The sequence below is a fragment of the Crocodylus siamensis genome, chromosome 1, assembly GCF_052110815.1.
Source record: "Crocodylus siamensis isolate JL-2025a chromosome 1, ASM5211081v1, whole genome shotgun sequence".
Classification (NCBI taxonomy): Eukaryota; Metazoa; Chordata; order Crocodylia; family Crocodylidae; genus Crocodylus; species Crocodylus siamensis.
The window spans coordinates 227,084,084-227,106,710 of record NC_143395.1 but is presented as its reverse complement, the minus strand read 5'-3'; the positions used below and the strand labels follow the sequence as shown (position 1 = coordinate 227,106,710).

Here is a 22,627-nt window from a genome sequence, read left to right as displayed (position 1 = left end):
ACAGTGTATATTTGAAAATGTCTTTTCCATAGCGGTTTCCCATGCTCTTTCTTGCCACTAGTCAGAGAAAATGGGCGCAGATGGCTTTATGTTCTGGCTAGTCCTGAAGTAGCTCCACGTGCCTCTCCTAAGCAGCCAGTTCCACCATCATGAGCATGTTACAGAGATAAATTTTCAGGTTCCTCTGGTGTTTGTTAGTACTGTGTCCAGTAATATATTTTTGAGGGTAGTATATGTAACACCTAGCAAGACCAACTAATACTAGATATGGTTGTCCATATGGCTGTCTAAGTCCCAAAAATGAATCAGAACTTATGGCGAGGTGATATATTTTATTAGACCAACTAGATATTTGCAACAACAAAGTCCCAAAAAATGTCACTTATGCACATGGTGGCATTCTGTTCCTACATATTTACACATTTCCTACATATATAAACATACCCCTACATACTTAAACAGCAGCATGTATGTGAACACTTTCTAATCCTGGTCTCAGATTTATTAGCCTTGGAAGTATGTATCTTCAAATCATCTACATTTTCCCATATTGCCCTGACTCCTGCCAATTCTGATCTGGACATAATCTCTAGGTGTGAGAAGATAATTTTGTCTCAGTGATCCATTCATTCCTTGGGTTCTTTGCTAAAATTGCCTCTGTCTAGGCCGGTCAGTGGCACTGGCCTTTGTCAAATGAATCTGTAGTCACTAGGGATTTTCCACTGCTAGCAAATTATGTCACAGCAACCACTGAAAATCCCTCAAATAAGAACAGTTTTTGGTCACTTTTGACCCATGCTGCATTTAAACAGGCAGTAGACTTTGTCTCCGAGTACTAATTCCTAGTTTAATGCAATAACATAAATGAAAGGAAGGTGGGTTGTCACCTCTGTCCCCAGGCTGTCCCCATGAGTGACAAGCTCTGACCTGGTGCTTGGAGATTTTTAATACCTATTGAAATCAGTTCCAGTTTGCCCACCTCCTGGAAGCTGCTCAGAACACAGATTCTGTATAATCATTGTATTTGTTCCTTGCAGAATGACCCTGGGCACTTCAGTTCACCTTGGACAAAGATGATCATGGCATTTGGCCTTTACCCTCTCTTCTCCAGCTTCCAGTGTGTCTTGGCAACAGCAATGCAACTGATAGGTGAGTGCAAACTAATTAACTCTGCTGGATCAGCCAGTCTATAAAGCTACCACTAGTTTTACTTTGTGCAGTTTTTGTGTAGAGGTAAGCTGTGCTTGAAAGTGTAGCATGCCTTCAAAAACACTCAGGCTAATAATGTCCACCTCCAGCATTGCTCTTTTTAAATTATGCTGTCATTCTAGTGCATTCACACTGATATCATACTGCTTCATTGTGAGAAAATCCATTTATTATGAGCAAATCTGTCTCCCATACATACCAATTATTTTTACATAGGATGGATTGGAAGCTGGCCCCATAATTATGCCCTAGTCAGCTAGTCAAGTCATAAACAAAATCTTTCACTCTCTTATTACCTGTTTTCTTTCCATCTATAATTCTTTGCATGCTTATTGGAGTTGCGTGTGTGTGTGTGTGTGTGTGTGTGTGTGTGTGTGTGTGGTATGTGTGTGTATGCGCTTTAATACATCAAGAACTATATTTTTCAAATCCAAATACTTTAAAATGTCGATATTTTTTAGAAGGCATTTCCAGCCGCCCTTCCTGTTTTCTCATGCTGACAGCCAGAGTAGAATAAGCCATCATTAAGGGCAGCAAACACCAGACACAAATTATATTGCTAATTAGCAGAGATGGTTGCTTCCCTAGAAGCTTGCATTTGTTTCCACTGCCATTACTAGGAAGGAAGTACAGCAGGGTATTCCCATCTCAGCCACATCTTTTTATTCTGTTTGCTGTAGTACCTGCAGTCTCTCTGGCTCCCTTGGTATTCAGTTGCTTTGTCCAAATACAGCAGATTAATTTTATAGGATCAATGCCATCTCTGTTGGTATAATGTCTAGCTCTTTTTTAAATGCGCTCTCCTGGATGATTTAATTTATCATTCCACTAGTGATACTAGCTTTTAGCCACTTTCTGCACACAGTCATGCTGCCTTTACTTAGTCACTTATTGAAATCTGTGTGGCACTTCATATGGTCATGTGAGTTTTGCTACATGCAGTTTTTAAATGTTAGATCCTGTGACCTTGTGTCAAGCAAGAAAAGACTCTTCAGCTGTTGGTTAGGGAAGCTGCATGAGCCTTTGCAGTCACTCAGCTTGGCTAAGGTCCTGTTGATATTTGGTGTACAACCATGCTGCCTTACATGTTGGAAAAAAGTCTGTAAATGGTAGCTGAATAGTCGTGCAGTTCCTACTTCATTGCAGACAGAGATTTTTTTGGTCAGAGGCCTATTAGTTTCCAACAATGCAGTGTGGTAAATAGCTTTGTCACCCTGGAGAATTTTTTGAGGCTGCAGATTGCATCTCTGCCCCAGCTTCTTGCAGTGGTGATAGCCTGGTCCACAGCAGGGGCAGAGCCACAACCTCTAGCCTGCATGTCTCTGACCAGAGCATGAAGGCTGCAGATTGTAGCTCTGCTCTGGCCCTGACCAAGGTGCCCCCACTGCAAGATCCCAAAAGTGCCGAGCAGCTCTGTGCCCTGCCCTGCTGTAACCCTGCCAGCATGATTGGGATGGTCTCTATGGCAACCCCAGCCTCGGGTATCACAGTGCAGCTGTGGTCAGGAGCCCCATGGAGACCAGCCCCAGTCACATGGGCAGGGGCTGGCAAATGGAGTCCACTATCTGCCTGATTTGGTCTGCAGGCCAGACTTTGCCCTCCCCTGCCTTAAGGCTAACAACCTCTGACTGTCCCCTGCCTCCACAGTTGTGACTTGCCACTAGAGGGCTGGCAAGTCATGGCTAGCAAATGATATTTAGAGGTTTGCTTTTGGGAACTGACTTGTAAGTAAAGTAGACATTGCATTAGAATAATGGTCCAGAGGGATGGCAAGGGTTAATTGATTTCTAAAAGCCTGTTTGTGATGGGATTTCCTTCAAAGTCCACTATGTCCAAAGCAAGCAGACACACAGGCTGGGAAATTGAAGATATGTACCACATTGTTCTATGACATGAGCGGTGTACCCAAACAGTGATAAGGAGCTGCGGGTCACAGTGCCAAACTACAGAGCCCTAGGGATTTCTAGATTTGGTGGATGGACCAAAGTAGGAGAAACCAGTAAGTAACCAAATTAGGATGTGTGCATGTGATGGGTTTCTGAAACACAGGAATATGCTGACAGGACAGAATGTGGACAGTATGATGACCACAGGTGAACCAATCAGTGAGGCCCAGGGATAAAGAATTATCAGGAGGTATTCCGGGTTTTTTCTGATAAAAAATACCCAATTTTTTACTTAAAAAAGTAACCCAAAATCCATGTTTCCATTATTAAAATGAAATGCTACTAATATATACATACATGCGTGCATGCATACATACATACATACATACAGATATACACTATATATATATATACGGTGGTGTTTCATTTGGATCATGGAAAATGTAGATTTGGGGTTACATTTTTAAATCTGAAAATTGAGGATTTTTTTTCAGAGAAAACCAGGATCCCTGGTTATCTCTAAGCATTATGAGCATGCCTTGATCATGTGTCAGATGCAGGATTGTAAAGCTAATCTTGTTTTTCTGCCTGCTGTGCAACACAAAAGGATGCCCACTTGAGTTCAGTGTACATAAAAGCTTGAATGTGGTTGCTTTCACTGGTTCCCACCCACTCTTGTTTTTGTGTCTTTAAACACTGAGCTATTAACCTGTCAGTGTGGTAGGTGCTGCTGCAGTGGCTTCCCAGCTTATAGATTTCAATAAAGCTCCTATTTAATATATTTGCTGCACTTGAATAGCTTTGCTAACACCCTCCTCAGAATGACTCCCAGTCCACATTTGTCAAGGAGACTAGTGATAGAATTCTTCTAGTAACAATCAGCTCAATAAACGACTGGAACTAGAGTGGTTACTCTCCCAGCATAAAAAATGTCTGTATAACTACCAGGTTAAAAAAAAAAGTTCCTCTTGTAGCCTCCAGAAGCTGTTTTAGAGTGCCCCTTCTCCAGAGGAATGTTCCTGTGGGACAATACCCAGAAATGAAAACAGACAAGAGTCAGAGGTTCTGAGAAGGGTATAAAAATCTACTTGATGTGTTAATATACATGGAGGGGGTTAAACTGTGGGCAAACCAGTTATTTACCAAGTGAAGACCTTTTGAGACAGCCACATACACTCAGTTGATGCTAAGTTGTTCCTTAAACATAGGTCTTTTCCTGATATCAGCCAAGGAGTGGTTTTTTGGGGTTTTTTTGGTCATATGCTAGCCTTTATGGCCAGGTACAGACGTTACACTTGTACTGGTATAAGGCATCATTAGAAACTGGTGTATACCTCTAAGTGAACAGCAATTCATCAACAAAGCTGATCGATACCCATAATAGAACAGGAGTTCAGCACCTACAGACTGGTTTAAAAATGGTGGAATCTGGCCTAAGATCTGCCCTCCCTGCCTCCAAAAGGGAAAATGTATGTTCTGTTTGCTACTGATCTAAGCTATGCCCCTTACAGAAGACCACATAACTTAGATCATTTCCACCTTGGACTTTCTGAATGTCTGTACTTAGCTTATTTGTCCAAGTACTCATAGGAGAGGTGGGAATCAGTTAGTATAAATGGCTCTCTGTGACCCTTAGGAACAGATGTATCTGTTGAAAGAAAAACACCAAAGAGCCAGTGTTCTTGAGAAAGAGACTCCTTAACCACCAAGACTCCTTTTCCTTTTGCTTCCACACACACACAATTTCTGTGTAAGAATGTTTTTCATTTTTTTTCTTCCTTTATATAATGATTTTAAGATTAGCTAAAATTGGATTCTTGAATCTGAACCGTGACAGGGGCAGTTGTTTTTTCCCCTAAATGAGTAGGCATGTAAGATTGGGATGCAAAATCCCACGTTCAATATTTTTCCTAAAGTTTGGCTCTGGGTTTGATGTTAATCTGCCTTCATTTTTTGACCCAAGATGTAGAAAATACCATATGAAGAGCCTGTGCAATGCCAGCACCTTTAAATCAGAGCTATAACAGTATGCCTGTTTTTTACTACACACATGCAGATCCAGGTGCCAATCCAAAGGATGTGCAGCAATGTGCTTTCTGACCTTATGACAGAAGCTGCAGTTGGAATTTTTTAAGTTCGGAAGAAGGTAAGAATTCCCCTTTTCCTTCCCCTCTGTGCTCAGAGGCACGTCCCTCCCCATCCCTCTTCCCACAAGTGCTACTGATGCTTATGTCCTCCCTATGAAGGGAGTTCTACAGCTGCTCCAGCTGGGCTGTGCAGGGGTTGAGCTCAGCCCAGGACAATGGCAGCAATGGGGGCAGGTGGATTCCTCTTCCCTGCACCTGCTCCTAGCATGGCAAGGAATACTTGGGGGGGGGCAGGCAGGAATGGGGGCATCAGCAGTGGCAGGTGAGGGTGGGGTGAATGGAAGGGGAGGGGCCAGGGAGGGAAGAGGGGAGGGGAAATTCTTACGTGCTTTGGGATTTTAAAAAGTGCCCCACTGCTGCTTGATCTGCGTGTCCCAGTGCAGGGGTTGGGGGAGGAAGCTGAAAGTGGGAGGGTGCAGCCACCCCAGCAGCACCAGTCACTCCTCCCTCATCTCCCTTTGTCAACTCCTCGATCTGCCCTTGTGTGCATTTAATTGAAAAAGCCATGGAAGCTCTGTAAAAACTCTGTTGTGGTTATTGCGGTTTAGAAACAGGACTCCAAGGAATAATTTTTTTTTACTTCATTATTATATTTTATTAAGTTCCCAGAACTTCAGAGGAGAAGTTTTCAAGCCAACCCATGGTTGTCAGCTTTCATGATAATAGTCAGGTTGGAAAGTTTCTCAGCCTGTCTCCCCCACATAACACAGTACAACACTTGCACATGGGGAATGGATGCAGTTTGTTGTGCAGAGAATCATGTTTTTATATGTGCATCTCTTTGCCCCCCCACCCCTATCATTGTATTTGTCTTATGTGCTCAATAATACAAAACCTCTGTGATATAAATTAACCTTCTGTAGGATTCAGTTCTGTGAAATTTGGGATTAAGGGAGGCTGAAATAGTGGAGAAATCACTGGACAAATGGCATATTTGTCCATTGCCTAGTACTTCTTAAATGTTTTATAAGGGTAGGAAGAGCTGTCCATGGGAAGCACAAATCAGCTGTTACCATGTTACTGTCATATCTGCATCCTCCTAGCATGCCACAAGTTACCTACATTACTGTGACTTTCCACCTGAATAAAACCGGGCAAAAGTTGTCATGTTTTTATTACACTTGCATGGCTTCAGAAGCACTGACATACAGCACTTACATTGCAACAGCTTATATCAGTATTGATATAATTGTTCCATCTGTCTATACTCTTTAAGAGTATACTGGGCCAATTACAAAGGAAACTTAAAGGGTGCCTTTGTCCTGAGGCTTCATCCCTGTGGAATCTGAATGCCCAGGAACACTAGAAACTCAGGTTAGTTCATCTGCAGATTCCTTTAAAAATATCTACAGGGAAATGTGAAGTAAATGGTGGCAGTCATGCCAATAATAGAGTTCAGAATTTTTTTTTTTGCTGGTATTCAATTAACCGAAAAAAAGTTATCTGAAAATAATTTGAAAATGAAGCTTGACTTTGATAAGTATACTCAATTGGAAAAAGGAAAAAATGGTTTATTTCAAAATGATGCTTTTGCTAAGACATTGACCTGTTTTTTTTAAAGAGATTAAATGACCTGAAAATGATATGAAAAGTTGATCCAATTTTTTTTTCAATTTGTTTAAAATGAAAATTATTTAATGTTACATTTAATGTTGACTTTACCCAAACAGTCTTTGTTTTTCAGATGTTTCTCTTTGCTGGTAAACCAAAAGAAAAAAACGGTGTTTGCACAGTCTTAGATTGGACAGTTTGGATAGATGATTTGGCTAATATATAATAGAGGTATATGCTTTCTCTAGTACCTCCTTTTTTAACTTGATTGGATGTACAGGTTCTCTGTGGGGAACAATAATCTTCCCCTCCTCTTTTTGGTTCAGCATAAAGACTCTGAAAATCTGGGTTTAGGACTCCATGGGGTAGAACTACTCATATTTGGGGTGGCTTGCCTTGCTACGCTTCTTGGGTGCAGAGGAAGTCTCAGGAGGTAGACCAAGATTTATCAAGGTCCATGGGAAGATGCATAACTCCCAGTACGTGAGCAGTCTCTTGAAGTCAGTTTATTGAATTCTTCTGCTTGAGCACTTTATGAATTAGGGCTGTGTGACAGGATGTGCCCTGAAGGCTGCTGTCACACTCTGTGTGGACCACCCTAGTCTTGCTTCTGCTCCAGGTCCTTAGTATAACTCCTCCACCCCCTTTCTATCTCATCTGCCACATCTTGATGTTCCTTTTCAGCTACCCCTGAGTCCTGGAGAGAGCTTCTTGATGCCTAGCAGACCCATTCAGTCTCTGGGCGCTCCATCCATCACCAAGCCCTTGCTTGTTTTTTCTGTGGGTGGCTTACATAAAAACTCTTCATACCCTGTGGGCATGACTTGATTGCACTGGTCATAGCTTGTGACCCTAGTAGCCCAAACTCAAGTCTTAAGGACTCTAATCATGGCCTCCATCCTCCCCTGTTGCCACACCCATGACTCACATGTATCATTCAGTTGTCTCCCATATAGGCTTTAGTCCTCTTGGCTTCAGCCTGCAGGTTACTCTTTCTGTAGCCCTCTGGCCAGATCCCACCTGTTCTGGTCCAGCTTCTTGGCCTCAGCCTCTCTTTTTCTTGGTGATCAAGTTCTAGCCCCAATCTCCCTCTCTCTCTCTCTCTCTCTCTCTCTCTCGCTCTCTCTCTCTCGTGCCCCACCATTGGCAGGGCCAAACCTGGAGTGCTTTTTTGGTACCCTTTTGTGGCCTCTTAACTACACCTATAGCCACTACACTTACAACCACATATTACAATTCTGATCACAAAAAAAAAAATCTATCCCATTCAGGTCCTCACAATACAAAGAATAACCTGAGCTAAATGTATTCCCACTCTGGATGAACTAAGAACACAAAAAGAGTCTTCTTTGCCTTTGTATAGCCAGGGATCCCCCTTACTGGGAGCTTCTCATTGTTCCTCAGCCAGAGCTAAAATGACCCTGCTGGCTTAAGAATGAGTCTCTTATATCTGTAAATCCCTCCCTTTCCCAGCTAACAATCATTTGATGTGAGCACAGTGATCCTTCATTAATCTGTTCAACTCTGCTTGGATTTACTACACCTTTGGCAGGGCTGTTGGTGATTACAGATAGTCTGTCTCCTTTTTTTCTGTGGCTTCTTGCCTCCAAGAGCTTTTCCCTAGTGGCGTTATTGCTTGCAACCCTATCCCTTTGGCCCACAAAGTCCTTACCCTTAAAAGGCCCTTTCAGGTTTTGCTTGTCCCCCAAGTCTTCTCCCATTAATAGGGCAAGGGTTCCCTGTTATAGGATCCAGAGAGCAGAGGGTTGGGTTTGGCCAACTGTGTATATTCCTTCAAAGTCCATATGTTTTTTACAGTCTCCACAACATGCTCTCTATATGAGCTAGCAAATGATCATACATTATTTCCAAGTGAGGGCCTGTGAGTACAATAAGTCTACAAATGAGAGTGGGGCAGTATAAACCTTTCAAAGTGGAGCCAATTCATTTCAAAACAGCAGCAAAATAAAAACGGTGGACTACTCGCTCTGCATATAGACAGTTACAGAAGCCTGAATTTGCCTTCCTATACATATTGCCCTTCCTCTCAACTCTAATAAAAAGATCTCTGAATACACATGACCTAATACACAAAAATGTTTAGTACCTAAATCCCCTGTTGATTTGACTTCAACATATATGTGCAGCTTTTGAAAACCAGGCCCCTATTATTCAGGGGTCTAAGTCTTCAGACCCTTGACTTCAGACTCTCTGGTTTGCAAATATTGGCTGATCTACAAAAGCCCACTAAAATGGTCCTTAGTAATACACTAGGGAACCTGCAAAGCCCCAATAATCTGAACCAGTAATTTTTCCTCATTTTGGCTGGTTAAATCTTTATTGTGTTCAAATGTGATTTGTTTGAATGGTAGCTCAGGTAACCCACATGGTAGTGATCCTCAAATGATATTAACAAGGTATTTTTGGTTAAAGCTTCATATGGGAAATAATCTTTTCAGTCCAAATAAAGTCTAGGTTGTTTTGCCTTTTAGAATGTATTTTTTAGGTTTATGTTTTAGTTTCCAAAAATCATTTGAAGCAGTTAATTTCTTGGGATTAAAGATCTGCCATTTCTGTTTAAATGAAAAACAATTATGTAGCTCAGTGATTATAAAAAGCGGGATAAATTAATAATGTAAAGCTCTGTGTTCTCTGATTTGCTGTCCTTGCCGCCTCTTCTTTGTCCTTGAAGGCTCTGACAAATCTGATTGTCATTTAATTAGCTACCCTCTTTCTCTCTCCGTCTCCCCCTCTTGTAGCTGTAAGTACATAAATACACATATCTATATTGGTCCATGGTAGTAAACTTTGCCACTAATATTTTACAGGTATAAAGCAGCTGCGTAAAGAGCTGAGCTAGATTACATAACTATAACAATAATTAAAAGTGGATAAAATCAGTTGGAAATTTTTTATTATTTCATATGGTATAATCTGCAGAATCACAGTGCTGTGCATTATTTATTATTTTCTGGTCGTACACTGAAAACCATGGTGTTTATTACTGTTCAGAGCATGATTTATAGGGATGACTGATGAACCACGGCACATGCAGAATGCCAACTTCTCAATTTATTGCATTGCAAAGTAAAGGACTAAAGAAGGGCTGGTTCCGGGAAGATAGGAAGCAAGTTGGAAAGAGGGCATAGTTGCCAGTCCTGTATGTCATAGACCACAGCAAGTCTGGAATTAATATATTGAAACTCTGCGGTATGCAATAAAGCACCCGCTTTTATTGACCCATAGCAAATTGGCTGTGAGGTAGTAGTCACTAGCATTTCAGAGTCATTATTTGCATTACTGGTACGGTATGATGTAAGGAGGTAAATGTCTGTGTGAACAGGTAACAGAAAATGAGTCTTTCATTTACCTAAGCATAGTGCCCTGCATGTCTGTAATCTTTGCACAGTGTCAAAAAACAAGCTGACTAAGGAGTGAGAAGATCACAGAATGGGAGTAAGAAAATAAATGACTCTTCTTCCAAATCCTCAGATCCTCCTCTCTCCCTGTTGGCATACAAATCAACACCTCTTAACAAATACATTCAACCCTGCAGGACTGTTGATGGAAAGGAAATTGAGGTCTAGTATTCCAACTGCCCCTTCACCGATAGGGCCTGGTTGGTAGGACATCTCAAGGCTACAGAAAAACGAAGAGTGGTATAAATGCTATTAGGAATGGGACTCTGACAGGCTCCAGTGAGTCAAATCCTTGAGAATACCAGCTCCAGGAGGTCACATATTGATGACAAATTCTCAGGAGCAGGGGGTGGAGCAGGAATGGACCAGAATGCATGGATCTTAGTTAGTGTGCCAGTGGGACTCTTCCACTGGAACTGGAGTCACCATGCAGTGTCAGCAGGTGGACCTCCAATATACCCAATAACCCTGGTGATTATTGAAAGGCAGCATAATAATTTTAAAGTTGTTTTTTGGATTATATGTGAATGGGTACGCTGTGTCTGATAAAAGGGTTAAGAGATAGGTGTACAGCTTGCCCTTTTCTTGCTTACACCTCAAAACACAAAAATTACTACTTAACAATGTCTGGCTATTTGCAACGGTGCAAATACAAATTCTTACTTATACCAGCTGAGGAGACTCAAGATGGGGGAGAAGGGTGGCACACAAAGCTATGCAAACTGGCAGTAGGTCATCCTGGTTTTGCTGAATTTTCCCTCATCTGAACCCTATACCTAGAGATGGTTTGTTCAGTATTTTTTACAAATATTCTCTAATTGGGTTTATTCAAGTGTCTTTGGTTTCACAGAAACTTTTGGAACTGTTCCCTTTAGGATTTTGAAGGTGTCAGCGAAGAGTTATAACTTTCCTTGTGAAAGTTACAATTCTGGAAGTGAGGACTTCTAATCTTTTTGCTTCACTATCATGGAAAGCTGCTTGCCACTGTCATGTTTTCATTTCATCTTAGTTTATGGTCTTCATAGACAAGGCTGCTTTTTCCCCTGCAACTTATCTAAAAAATGCAACACAAATATATCTATCACAAAAGCACATTTAAAACATTTGGTTACATCAGTCACTACTAATAACATTTTTAAGCTAAAGCTATGATATCATTAATTTGGATTATCCATTGTAAGGGATTCTTGTACAATTTCTTTCAGGACTTGTACTCTGTATAATTTGCTCTCCTTACTGGTTTATCTGGACATAGTGATTGTTTCTGTTACTTTGCTGACCAGAATAATTTTTATACCGGTAAAGGATTCACTCTGGTCACTCAGAAACTGGGTTTTTGGCCTTCTGCTTTAATCACACTTCAACAGCTTGGCCTAGGCCCCTTGGAAATGGCCAATGTTTGCAATGCAGGCATGTGATTGTTGTAGATGTCTTTATAGAAAGCCAGGCTCTGTGTATTCCCATAGAACTTGATCTAAAACAAATTTGAGACTCGCTCACTGCCACATAGCCTCTGTGGTCACATCCTTTAGGAGACAAGATGTGATGAACCAACAGAACTACCAAACACTCTAGTTAAAGGATAGAACAAGCTTCATATGAACATTTTTATTTTTGCATTGAAACGTAACATTTTCTTGGAAGTCTTCATCCAGATTTAAGTTTTGAAATGTTGAACTACTCTCTAGTTGGTCAATGCAACTTAGATTTTTGGCAAAAGTTTAATCCCTGTCAGAAATATTGATAGAAATGCAATAATATACTTAGTCAGAATTTGGAATTTGAAAAAAAAAAAAAGATCAGCTCTTCTAAGCTGTTTTTCATGTAAGTTTTCCCTTTATATTTGTTTTCCATGGACATGCTGGATGGAAGCTTATAATGTCAATCTTCCCAAGTCATCATAACGTACCAATCAGTGAATAGAATGTATCCCTCTCCAGCTCAGTTACAGACCCATTTAGGGAGTACTTAAGCTGTACCAGCTCTGGGTTGCACTTCTAGAGCCTCTCCAGTTCAATCCCTTCCATGTTGGTGACCATGACCTAAGCACCAGTATTAATGGTGGTGGGGGGTGTTCTTCCTTATTGCACAGTTCTGCTGTGACAGGTAGTTTTGAATTTTATTCCAAGACCATCTAAGAGAGAACATGTTAGAAGACTTCTTTATCTGTGCGCAGGTTAATTATGGTTTTTTTGGATCTCTCTCTGATTGATTGTCTGGCACTTAGGTAACAGCATGGTGATACAGTGTCCTGCGTAGTATGCTACCAAGCTCCTGTCTTCCTCCTTACATGGGCAAAACCCTGAAATGTGCTGGTAGGGCCACTCAGGGGTCATTCCCAATGACTACAGTCAAGCATACTGGAGACCAAGGTCCAGAAATCAGCTTCAGAGGAATGCTCCAAAGAATAAGACTTCTGCTGCATTTCCAGCAGGAGTGGATGGTTGGAACATGATTGGGAATATTCTGGTGGGCCAGGCTGCCATTGCAGTGTAATTAAACCCTTATGTTCTTTGTACTGTTCTCTTTGATTGGACATTGTATTGAACAAGGCAGAAGAGGACACTGAATAAGAAAAGTCTATAAACTGGATAAGTCTAGTTAAAAAATAGTTAAAAGACTCTTGTTTGGTTGGCTTTGAAAAAGGTTGATAGAAATGAAGGTGGCTGATCAGGAGGCTCTTTGGTCATCCCCCTACTGTGTTTGAGCTTGATTGTTGTTTGCCTGCATACAGCGTACAGGATTACTAGGAATGAACAGCACTATACTGCATGTCAATAACTCTGCACACTCAGCAAGGTGCTTCTGAGTATAGATCTTTGTTTCTAATCTGCTAACTAGACCTTGGATTTTCTTTGTTCAATGTTGTCTCAAATGTTTTGAAAACTTTTAATTAATAGACAAATCTAGCAACTTTGTCAAGTTCATCCATTTATGCTGGATACCCACAAAACTGGCTAAACCTCCTAGTCTTTTCCTAGTGCAATTATTCAGTCTATGATATAAGATGAGATGGATTTCTCTTCTCCTGTGGTTGTCTTGTCATCTTTTTTTCCAAAGTCCTCATTGGGCATACAGCAGGCATATTTCAAGAAATACACAAATCTCATTCATTCATTCATTCATTCATTCTACTATTCATAAAGAAGATCACAAATCTTTTTATTTCATATCCTGGGAACAAAGATGGACATCTCTCTGTTGTCAGGTATATATTTTTATTTCATTATATTACAACTAGTGATAAGCAAACATCAAAATGTTTGGGGGCTTACTTAATTATTTAAAAGACTAAGTGCTTGTCCAAATGCATTCAGACTTCTGAATGAAAAACCAGTATCTTATGTCCAGAAATGTCTGGTTTAAATTGAGGTAGAGGAATTCAGCTTCTTATGCTAATGAAAACCAGGAAATGCAGAAGTGAGAAGATATTTTTTTCTAAAATAAAATGGCCAGAGCTATTGTTACTAATTGCTGCCCTGGTTAGCAACCTCAGCTGAGACACCAGAAACTGAGTGTACATAGACTAAGTACTGTAGTAGACAAACAATGTAGAGTGAATAAATTATTCAATTAATTTAGCCTTTTTTGGTTTTGTTGCTCATGGGAGTGGATTAGTTTCCTCAAACTTATCTAACATTCAAATTTATTCAGTAAAACTCTTTTCTTCTTCTTGCCCTCTGGAATGATTGTAACTATTCCAATACTGAGCTGAGTCACTAAGTTGCAATCGTGCAGAAAAGTCACAGATGTCTGTGCCATTTAACTACAATGCCAGACAGAACTGTAACTAAGGCACACTCTACCTACTCCACATTCATTACACACTGAACAGGAAACAATACTGGGTGCATCTACACGTGTGCTTTAATGTGCAGTAGACTATTTTACTGTGCATTAAGCATCACTACAAAAGCATGCATATATATTACTGAGCAGCTAATGTGCATTAATTTAGTACCTCACATTGGAGGTACTTAATTTAATGCACCTTTGAAAAGTGCATTAATGCATGTGTAATGCATTATAACCATGTTAGTGCAGCACTGAGAAGCAGAAGCCAATAAGCTCTATTGAAAGTAAATACATTCTCTGAGATGCAGGGCTTACTGGGCACATGCAGCACTTAAAAGGCATTGAAAGTTCAGTTTCCTTTTTTATTTTATCCAGGAAGGTTCAGCTATCTCTATCATCAAGTTTCAATTGCATGAAAGGGAAAAGATATCCTTTTTGTCTTTAATGAACATGCAAAAAACAGAAGAAGAAACTTTTCTTTTATGGCTTCTGAAATTCTTCCTGTCATGTTAGGTGCAGATTTTATTTACAAATACACAAGAAACTACATTAATACCTGAGCGGCATATCTCAAGCAAAACGGTAAGGTGGCATGTATTCTTGGAAAAGAATATCAGTGTTTTGGAACTTGAGCAGATAAAACGTGGGATTTAGATTCCAGCTTCTGGGTATAGGAAAACCAGTTTGGAGAGATGATGGTAAATCCTGAAGTTATGCTCATTTATTATATTAAATGTATAGACCTTCTTAAGGACTGAATTAAAGGTGACCTGGACTTTCAGAACTTTGGGGGAGAAGCTGAAGTTCTTTGCTTCAGTGTGATATAGAGACAAAGTCAGTTTTAATATGAAATTCCAGTCCCACAGACATCTTGGTCTAGACCTCTTCTTGATTCGTCCTTGATCTGTTTGATTAATTTAAGCTTAAGTTTACCTGCCTCTTGATTTCTATGTTCCAACTTCAAATAGCATTTGGTTCAGCTGTGGTTAGGGATTTGTAAGGTTGTCCCTCAATGTTAGATGAGTGGCTTCATTAATTCCTTTGAGGTACCTGGAAGGTTGCCATTTGGTGAGAGGTGATTTTTACTGGGGATATAAGGTAATTTTTCTTACCCATGAGGAAAATGAAGGCGTCTTTTACCAGAAAAAGAGTTTTGGCTGCTGGAAGGGCATGTTCATAGAATCATAGAATAGAAGTAGGGTTGGAAGGGACCTTGTAGATCTTCAAGTCCAACCCCCCCGCCTGGGCAGGAGAAAAAACTGGGCTCAAATGATCCCAGCTAGGTAGGCATCAAGCCTCCTCTTAAAGACCCCCAGGGTAGGAGCTAGCACCACTTTCCTTGGAAATTGGTTCCAGATCCTAGCCGCCCTAACTGTGAAGTAGTTCTTACGGATGTCTAATCTAAACCTACTCTCCAGCAACTTGTGGCCGTTATTCCTTGTTATGCCAGGGGGCGCTAGGGGAAACAAGGTCTCTCCCAAACCCTTCTGGTCCCCCCTAGTGAGTTTATAGATTGTCACCAGGTTCCCCCCTCAGCCTTCTCTTGTGAAGGCTGAACAGGTTCAGGTCCTGTAGTCTCTCATTGTAGGGTCTGCCCTGTTGTCCCCGGATCATGCAGGTGGCCCTCCTCTGGCCCCTTTCCATGTTGTCCACATCCCTCCTGAAGTGGGGCACACAGAACCGGACACAGTACTCCAGCAGTGGCCTGACCAGTGTCTCATAGAGGGGGAGGATCACCTCCTTCTCCCTGCTAGAGATGCATCTGTGCACGACAAGGGCCAGTTAGCCCTGCCAACAGTGACCTCACATTGTCAGCCCATGTTCATCTTGGAGTCGATAATGACTCCAAGATCCTCTTCTGCCTCTGTGCTCTCAAGAAGGGAATTTCCCATCTTATAAGTGTGCTGCTGGTTACTACTGCCCAAGTGCAGCACCCTGCCCTTGTCAGTATTGAAATGCATCCTGTTTTTGTTAGCCCACCCCTGTAACCTATCCAGGTCTTGCTGCAGTCTTTCCTTCCCTACTAGTGTGCTCACCTCACCCCAAATTTTGGTATCATCAACAAATTTAAACAGGTTGCTTTTCACCCCATCATCCAAATAGCTGATAAAGAAATTGAACAGCGCAGGCCCAAGGACCAAGGCCTGGGGGACTCTGCTGCCCACTTCTCCCCAGGTCGAATATGACCCATCCACCACCACCCTCTGAGCGCAACCCTTCAGCCAATCTGCAGTCCATCTGACTGTGTAGGCATCAGTGCCACAGTCACCCAATTTTTTAATGAGGATGGGGTGGGAGACGGTGTCAAAGACGTTGCTGAAGTCCAGAAAAACTACATCCACAACAACACCTGCATCTAGCGCTTTTGTGACCTGATCATAAAAGGCAATCAGGTTGGTCTGACATGACCTGCCCCTAATGAAACCGTGCTGGTTGCCCTTGAGCATCATCTCTGAGGCCGGCCCATTGCAGATGTGCTCCATCATGATCTTCTCAAAGAGTTTCCCTAGGATTGAGGTAAGACTGACGGGCCTATAGTTGCCCAGGTCCTCCCTCCTCCCTTTTTTAAATATGGGGACCACATTAGCTATCTTCCAATCATCTGGCACCTGGCCTGAGCATCACGAGCGCTCACAAAGCCATGCCAAGGGCCCTGCAAAAACCCCTGCTGGTTCCCTCAACACGCTGGTGTGGAGAGCATCTGGACCCACTGATTTGAACACGTCCAGCCCCTCCAGAAGCTCTCTAACCCAGTCCTCCCCAACCCGAGGTCTGGAGATGTTCCCCTCGAATCCATCTTGCATCACAGTGGGGAAGTCCTGGTCCCTGCCCGGGAAAATGGAGGTGAAGAATTGGTTAAAGAGGTCTGCTTTCTCCTCTGGCACAACCACCAGATTGCCCAGAGGATCTTGCAGGGGCCCCACATTTCCCAGAGCTTTCTTCATCCTCCCTATATATTTGAAAAAGGACTTTTTGTTATCTTTGATTTTGGACTCAAGTCCTAGCTCTATGTCCGCCTTAGCTTTCCTGACAGCCCCCCTACAGGCCCGAGCAGAGGAGGTATATTCCTCTTTGGAGCTAGCACCCCCCTTCCACCAGTTGTACTCTGCCTTTTTGGCAGTCAGGCATTCCTGTACATGCTTGGTGAGCCAGGGGGGCTTACAGGCACTCCTGCCCCCCTTGCTTCTTGTTGGGATGGTCACCCCTTGGGCCCAGAGTATCGTCTCCTTAAGGAATGACCACTCATCTTGGACACTGAGCTCCCCTGATCTTGAGAACCCCAGCGCCTCTCCAACTAATCTCAACTCGTTGAAGTTAGCACTCTTGAAGTCTAGGGCTACCACCTTGCTGCAGGCCCTTGACACCTTGAGCTGTATGGTGAATTCCAGCAAGCGATGATCGCTATCACCCAGGTGGTGAAGGACCTGGAGGCCCCTTACCAGACCATCACCTGTGGCCAGGACCAGGTCCAACAGGGCATTTCCTGTAGTGGGACTGTGCACCTCCTGAATTAAGTGGAGGTCCTGTATCTCGGCCAGGAACCTCCTGGAACAGTCTGACCTGGCTGGCTGTTCCTCCCAGCAGATGTCTGAGTAATTTAAATCTCCCATGACAGCTACATCCCTTGCCTTAAGAGCCTCTGCAAGCTGGCCTGAAAATTCCCGGTCCAGCTCCTCCCCTTGGTTGGGGGGTCTGTAGTAGATCCCCACCGTTAGATTCCTCTCCCCACGGCCCCCTTGTATGCTGACCCAGAGCACTTCCGCTTTCCCCTCTGACCCCATTTTGCTGGCAGAGGACGTGTATTGCTTCTTGACATAGAGCACCACACCCCTGCCTTTCCTTCCTTCTCTATCCTGCCTGTAAAGCCTATAGCCCCTAATGCTAACTGCCCAGTTGTGGGATGAATCCCACCAAATTTCTGTAAGCCCTATTAGGTCTGGGTCTGAACTGGCTATTCTGAGGGTGAGTTCCTCCTGCTTATTCCCCATACTACGAGCATTGGTATATAGGCATTTAAGGCCCTGCCTAGCTGCGTGTGCCACCCCCCCCCCCCCGATTTGGGAGACTGTTTGGACCCCTGTTTCTTACCTGGGCACTCCTTGCATTTGTCACCTGTCTGGCTTGAGTGTTGTTTCCTTGTCTTCCTGTGGCCCCCTCCCCCAGCGATGCTAGTTTAGAGCTCACCTGACAGGTAGCCATGCTCCTGAGCTGTGCATGGGCAGGCAGACAGCAGGAGGGGCTTTCCCCCAAGTGGGGGAGCAGCTCTGACTATCTCCTTGGGGTGGTAATCCCTGCCTCCCCGGGATCCCAGCAGGAGGGTCAGGAGGGGGCGGGGCTGCCAGCAAGCACTCCTGGCTTAGCCAGAAGACCTGATTGGCTGAGGGCACAACCGCGGATACCCAATGTGGGATTGGGATACCACCACTGAATGGACAGTGCAGTTAAATGCAGCCTTAGGTTTCTCTGTCAACTTCATTTTGGGTAGAGAATGGCAGAGGTAGGAAATTATAGGTAAATGCTTATAAGAGTGTGTGAAAGATATAGTCCCCAAAGGATGTGCTCAAATGTAGAAATGCATTTGGAGCCTACCTAGAGATTGCCCTGGAAAATGAATTGTTGAAACACAATTCTAATATTACTGTCTTGCACCAGAAAACTTAGAGAATGGTTATTTCAGTCTTGATTTTGAAGACTTAAGAGTGTTAGATAGTTTGAATAAATGTCATGAAATCACCTCTTTGTTGCATATCTAAACAGAACCTCTGGGCCTTCCAAAGGCCTTAGGTTACTAAAATGATATTGTAATATAGTTACAGCATGTTTATGTTCACCACCCTTTCTCTCAAGCAATGGTTTAAATTCCCAGTGCAATTACTAAAATTGTAGTAACCTGCATAGGACTTGAAGGAAACAGAATTGGCCATAGAGAAATGCTAACCAATGATACTATCTGGAGGCATTTCTCTGGGGTTAATTCACTACAATTTATTAAAGAAATTCACTTTCACAATATTTATGCCAGTTTTGTTTGCTATGTATGTTCTACCAGTATGTATAGCAATTGTCAATATAGCAATGAATATCTAACAAATATTGTAGTCTCAAAATAATTTTTAAATTCTTAAGGTGCCTATACACATGTGGAGAGACTGCTTTGATGCTCTGTAATGTCAGTGTGTTGGAGCAGACTCAGTTAATAAAGTCTGCTGGAATGTGCTAATTAGTGTGCTCCAGCCAGCCTCCACATCTCATGTATCAGTGTCCCTGTGCTTCAAAATGTTACTGGGGGTGCTTTAACTAAAACTCATTCACTGAGCTTTAGTTAAAGCACCCTTACCACCAGTTTCAAGTGTGGGAACTCTGATACATGAGATGCTGTGGGCACTTTAATTAGAACAGCTCTTGGAATTGCTCTAATTAAAGTGCCCCCTCCCCCCCATTCCTGGAACATGTGTCAAAACATCTTAATTTATGAATGTGGAGGAATGACATACCCTCCTGCCCCCTACAGTGGGCCCATGAGCCTTGTATACTGTTTTGCTCAAAGCTGTTTTCTTTCAAAGTTCCTTTTGGTTTGTATTCCTTCCCTATGCCTTCCCTTTCCAATCATTAAAACTATCTATTGGAGCAAGCCTTATTGTACATGTTTGAGAGGGATTGGGCAAGCCTTTTTGCTCCCTATGCACAGCTGACTAAGGGAGGCTACCTTTCATTTTTCAAACTAAAGTAAGCACCCCAAGATTTCACAATGGGTCAAGCACCCTGAAGGTCTACAAGCTGTGTACCCCTGGGAAGCACAGAGCCTGAAAAAAGGCAAGGCCCTGGGTGATGGCAACGATTACCCCAAGCTTGCAGGTGTGCTCCAGGAAGGTGGTTGGCCAGGAGTTCATGCCCCTAGGAAAGCATCTGAAGCTTGTTTTTTGGTGGGGCACAGTGAGGTGGGTGGCTCAGCACTGAAGCACCCCCTAATGGCTTGCCACAATGAGTATTTCCACTAAATTATTGTTTTAAGGGATTATACTTGTCCAGTCAAGGAACTGAAATGATCCAAGTGACTTGTGTCCAACCAGAAGAGCTGAAATTTCAAATATCAAAATTTCACAAGGTTCTATGCACAGACAAGCTACAGATCAAAAGATAGAGTGTAAAGTTATTCAGTGAATAATGGGAATAATGAACGAATCGGAGTAGAACACAATTCCTTTCTGGACACTTTGCAAATGGGAAAAGGCAAAATTGATTGCATGCATTATTTTCTTATCAGTTATTTGCCTCCATCTAGGTATAACTAGAAGTGGCTTATAATTTAAAACAAGTAAAGTGATTTTAAAACTAAATTAATTCTTATTGTCCAGGAGCTCTGCAAGAAACATTACCTTTCAGTATCACATTCCACAGTTTCTTAAAATATATACCTTCAGTTTGCAAGGTTTTAAAATGTTTAAGTGGCCTTCTTGGTTCTATGATCAAATGTAGGAGTGAGGATGAAACAAATGAACTAGCAGAAGGCACCTAGATTATAACTGACTACTGGCAATCATTCTATCAATCATTGATACATTTAAATATAGAAAGAATAAAACAACAAAAAATAAGGTGCTTAAAAATAAAAGGTGACTATGTGAAACTCATTTTTCTTGATGCTTAGAAGTCTCAAAAAATGCTAGAAAGAGTTTGTGAAATGCCTGTTGATCTACACTGAGAACTATGTGTAAAAGTTCTGCCCAAGGGGCATTTTTCCCCCAGAAAGTTCTCAGTTCTTGAAAAGAGAATCTTAGAATTACAGTATTTCCTACATAACCATTTATAGTCCTCATCTCCTGATGCTGTAACTATTTCTGGGTCCTGTATCTTGGACACTCTTTGGTTGGGATGGGAAGTAAATAGCAACTCAAGTCAGGTACTATAGCTTCTTTGCACTCAGTTGTTATTTCTAGCTTTCTCTTCCTCTTACTTTTTCCATCTTTGATTCAAGATTAAAAAGTAGTAGACCATGAAGAAATGCTGTAGTGTTAGACTTCATATTATTGTAATTTTTCTTTCATGTGTGTTATGAATTTTACTCCTTTAAAGGCCCACCCCCCCGGAATCTGTTCTGGTTCCATATGAGTTCACTATAGATATGAGACAGAAAGAAAAATATAACTGCTCAAGATAGTTGTATAATTTTACCTGCATGTCATGGATATAAATATGACATATTTTGAATTGGTCACCTTAGCAATACAAGATACATCACTGGAACAGATACAATCCCTGATCACTGTGCTGCAACTGCATATAATTAGACTGCTTGGGCATGAGTATGCAAACAGTTATGAATACTCTACTATATGCTGCTAGAGCCAATGGCACTACATACTTTGACCTCGGTACAAGGCAATAAATGTTTTCAGGAGTTAAGGATGCCTACGTAGGGAAGTTACTGTACTCCATTCCCAACAGTGTCCCCACATTGACTCTAAGCCCCTTGGAACATATTCACTTTATAACATGATGGAATTTGTTCCCTGATCCCAACAATCAGGCCTCCTGCCTTCCCACATGTACATGGCGGGACATATGATTTTGTGATCAGGGCTCAGAATCCCAGTCATGCCATTACTTCTTGCCAGTGCAGGGAGAACCTGGGATTATGATGCCCCTGTACCATCTTGTAGGAAGTTGGATGCCTAATAAACTGGTGCAGTCCTGGGGCTGTAGTCAACAATTTTTTATCTCAGCCTCAAGACCACACCAGAGTGTTGAACATGCTCTGCTGCGGTCCTAGAGCTGAGATTGACAAGTTTCCAGAGCCCTGCCATGCAGGTAGTATCAGGCTGTATGGCAGGGTGTGCCCCACACCTTCAATTTAAGGTACAATGGAAACCAACCAAAAAATTATTCCACATATTTGTGGAATAATTTTGTGGCTTATTTCCTATTTTATGGCACCATTAATGGCCTGTACATGTGGCTCAGTTACTATTAAAGACACAATTAACTGGTTAATCACATCATAAGTGTGACATTTGCCAAGGGCCTCTGTATTCTAACAGTACCTTTGTGCAAGGTAGCCTCTTTCACTGTCAAAGTGGAGCAACCTATCTCACACTAATTGCATACTAAACATGTCCATACAGGGTGTTAGTACAGAGTAGCCAGTGTGCTCTAAATGCACACACGACTCAGTAACCTCCCCATGTAGGTAGACCATGAGAATATAGTGCTTGATCCATAGGCCATTGAGATGTTTCTACTGTTAGGCTGTAAATCCAGGTAATGCTTTTGTAAAAACCTGGAATAATTTATACCTCTTCCTTCACCTGCCGTGCTTGTATCAAATATATGCCTATGACTTACGTAGTCTAAATACTGGGCTAGATAAGATCAAATGAGACAGAGAATAGAAAAAGAATAATTGTGATGTTACTGAGTGCATCTACATGTGTGCTTTATTGTGCAATAGAATAGGCTACTGTGCATAAAATTGTCACATCAAAACAGTGCTAATACGCTAACACTGAGTAGAATTAGTCTACTGAGCACTAAGTGTCACTGCAAAGGTGTCCGCTTTTGCTGCTGCGCATTACAGTAATCTAATGTGCCTTTATGCACTACCTCATATCAGAGGGCACTT

General features: G+C 42.1%; 1 long non-coding RNA gene across 1 annotated transcript in view; it reads left to right on the top strand.

Annotated features, from left to right (window-relative positions):
* Positions 1–1,037: 1,037 nt before the first annotated feature.
* LOC149874227 (uncharacterized) overlaps positions 1,038–22,627 on the top strand; it is a 78,204-nt gene continuing 56,614 nt past the window's right edge. The window contains exons 1-2 of the long non-coding RNA XR_016439908.1: positions 1,038–1,149; positions 5,152–5,241. This is a non-coding gene — a long non-coding RNA (uncharacterized LOC149874227). The remainder of the gene's footprint in view (positions 1,150–5,151; positions 5,242–22,627) is intronic.